Raw genomic sequence first — 3,731 nt, 5'->3', positions numbered from 1 at the left:
GACTTCAGTTGTTCCCACCATACCTGACTAAATGCAGCATAACGTTACTTGTGAACCAGATGCATCTACAGGTTGTTGAAGTAGACTATTTATAAATGATAATCCAGGATTTTTGATTTCATGAGAACATTTTTACTTTTCTATTAAAAATGTTTCCAGCCTTGACAATTGCAAATTAAAAAATAAACAAACAATCAAATTAGGCTACTTATTAATATAAATATAAACATTAGCACTGTCTCTTTAATAACCCTATAAAATATACTATTAAAAAAACAGTATGCTATTAAAAAAATGTTCATAGCCTTGACAGTTTTCTGACATTTGTTTGTATATTTATTTAATTAATAAATACATGTTTAATGTAAGTTTTTTTAACATGCCTCATTGACTGAGCAACTTTTGAGTTTGAAGGCTCAATTTTTTTTTAAATAAACACAAAATAATTGTTCTGACTTCTTGATTTCATGTGAACATTTTTATTTTTCTATTAAAGTTAGGCCTATCTATCTATCTATCTATCTATCTATCTATCTATCTATCTATCTATCTATCTATCTATCTATCTATCTATCTATCTATCTATCTATCTATCTATCTGTCTGTCTATGCTGGTGGTGGCTAAGCAAGGCAGATAAACAGGAGTTAAGAGTAAGAAGTTCCATAATGGTGAGAACAACAGATTTCTATTGCGATTACATCAGTGCTTACTCGGTGTCTTTAAAACCTCTCAATTCTCAGCTGTCTGAAATATGCACGAATACATAGCCTACACAAAGAGCCCTCACCTGATTCAGTCCATTCTCGTGATGGCCTTGCTGGTGGATAAAGCGTATGAGCATGGAAGTGATTGATGTGAAATATGCCCTCCTCATTGACTGGGTGAACTCCATTTTCTGCTCCTAATACGGAAATCACTCCAGGTCTGTGGCATAATGATTTACGATGAATCTGTGTCAATGTTGAACTCACAAACCCCACCTAATCCATCTTGCAGAGACCCTCCTCGCTGCAGAGAAATGCTGTATTCTCCATTTATAAGTGTTGAATCTATTACCCCACTGATTGGTAATAACTTTCGGCCTCTGTGCCCCATAGACAATAATTACTCAGATACTGATGCTCTTTGGGACCCAGCACCAAAGGTACAACTCAGCATCAGCAGGGCTTAGCTGACTTGCCTTGCAGTTATCACTTTAAAAGTTACAAGTAGCCTATTTAAGGGATGGTTCACCAGAAAATGAATGCGTTGTGTGAGAAACAGATGAAAATCTAATTATTATTCCCTTACATTCTTCCCCAAATCAAAGTGATGTACTACTTTTATGTATTGAAAAGAGCATGTTGCTGACATGAGTGTGAGTAAATAATGACAGAAATAAAATTTTTTTGGGTCCATTGTTGCTTTAATAAGTTGGAAAAAGACTCTAGTTTCAAATTTTCATTGTAAAAGTGACAGTGGAATCTTAGTGTGTGGTAGTAGAGGTGGCATAAATGCATTTACACAACAATTACAGCTATATACTTTGATAGGGTCTAAGAAGGGTTGAGCATGCGCATTGCAGCCTTAACTTGGCTGTGTACAGATGCCTTTCCTAAAAGCCAAAATCATACATTCCCATTTTCAATATTTCATAGTGTTTTTGTTCACACGAGACAGCAGTTCTATGATATCCTGTGTATTCCGCAGTGACACTGCCACACAAATATTTATCTTGTGTTAAATCATGCACTTCTGAGCCCGAATAAGGAACTGAAGTCACAGAGAGTGCGTCAAGCCGTCATGTTGTGTCAGCAAAGCATCTGTCAGAGTCACATTTCAGAGCAAAGGGGAAACGTCTCTATTGACTTCATCTGTTTGTGTGGCAGCATGCCTGATTGCTGAAACGCTGCCAAATCACCCTGGGTAATCCCACTCGACGGAGTCCCTCCGAACGCTGGGGTTCACAGTGCATGCATGCAGGAAAACCGTCTGTCACCTCAACAACATCGCTGACAAAAAGCCACCTACCGTGATTTAGTAAATATTTGAGCTAAAGCAGCAAGAGTGGATGCATACATGGCAACACAGGAACAATGGGCAAAGAAAAAACAAACCAGAATTAAAAAATGTGAGCATTTTTTTTTGGAATCTACACTGACCCAATAGCCACTTAAAATTGTTCTTTGAGGGACTCTCGCACTGCTGAGTAATTATCATATGAATAACAGAAAACGCAAAGATCCTACGAGTACAAGAAGTGATATGCACATGCTCAGAGATCCGCCTACAGAAGTAGCTGCGGTGTTTTGTGTGAGCTTGATGTAAGGAACCCACTTTGAAGTTGGCAATTTCCTCAACTTCTAGATTGGCTTTCCTGAGAAAACTGTGCCACTCAATTATACCTGTTATTCATCAAGGAGAACAAATTGCTCCAAGCAGGCAGGCAGGCAGCGAGGGTTACCTGTAGCTAACAAAAAGGCGCAGGAGGCCCCTTGCGGAGCGCTGCGACTCGACTCTCTGCATTCTTACCATTTGGTTTTTGTTATGGAATTAAAATTTCACACCAAATGGGTAGAAGGAAATGTGGTGGAATAGGAAACCTGTAATTAGCACTAATGAGCTTATTCTTGGGCTCTGTGATTGGAATAAAAATGCGAGACTTACCAATTCTTTTCCCATCTCGACTTTAATGGCCAGCAAAAGAAAGGTGTCACTTTGAACCAAGGCGCAGGCACAATGCACATCAGTAACTGATCAAATCTTCAAAGAAACCTCGCAGAAGTCTCAGCTGAATGAAAAGAATTTAATAAGTCCCGCTTTGAAGCCAACAGAAAGCCCCCCTACTTCTCAAGCGGACCGTGAAATCTGGACGAACCCTGATGACCTGGATGATTTTCATATTCGTACTCTTTAGGTCATTCTCCGATCAACATGCTAACGGCACTTGTTGTCCATTTTAACAGTAGGGACATCAAGGGACATTATCAGGGCAGCGCTGAGGTGGCATGGATAAATAAACTCATTAAAACAACAGGCCTGTAATTGTGTAATTGCTTTGATAGAACCAAAAACAAACATAATTTATTGCATGGTGAGAGAGAGAGTCAGAGGCGGTGGGGTGGCTTGTATATGCTAAATGCACATCTGGAAGGAACTGTTCAACCACTAAAATATGCAGGTATAATCAGTAGCAAATGTCTGCACCGGCATGTTTTAAGTTCATAAATATGTATCTCTCAAATAAAAGGAATTTTGTTTGCTGTATGTCTGCGAGTTGTTAGATACTGTAACTAATAACATACTTTAAAGTAAAAGGCCATTGCCCAGTGTCTGCTGTGAAGTGCAGGCTGGAGCGTGCAGTCGCCCTGACTTACAAATGAACAGCTGCAAAAGCACTTGTGATCAAAGTACTGAGCCATATGAAGCCAATCTGACCTGGTTGACATTTCACTAACAACCTAAAATATATGTCAAATTATCCAGTCTGTCGCAATACCCCAGATTTGCTTTTAAGGATGTGGGTGTTCATGTATATTGAAAGAAAGATCTTGGAAAAGAACATGGAGCGGAGAAGACTGCTTTCTGAAAAGTCAACAAGATATCAAAAACCATACTATTAACATTCTTATTGCATATTTCTGGTCATACCTTTCCAGATTTATCAGTACACATTATCACATTTTACATTTGCCAGATACGTTTTTCCAAAGCATGCTTTTTTTGCATGGAAGTCATTCATTTGTGCAAG

Source organism: Carassius carassius, chromosome 26 (assembly GCF_963082965.1).
Source record: "Carassius carassius chromosome 26, fCarCar2.1, whole genome shotgun sequence".
NCBI classification, from domain to species: domain Eukaryota; kingdom Metazoa; phylum Chordata; class Actinopteri; order Cypriniformes; family Cyprinidae; genus Carassius; species Carassius carassius.
This window is presented reverse-complemented; position numbering follows the sequence as displayed.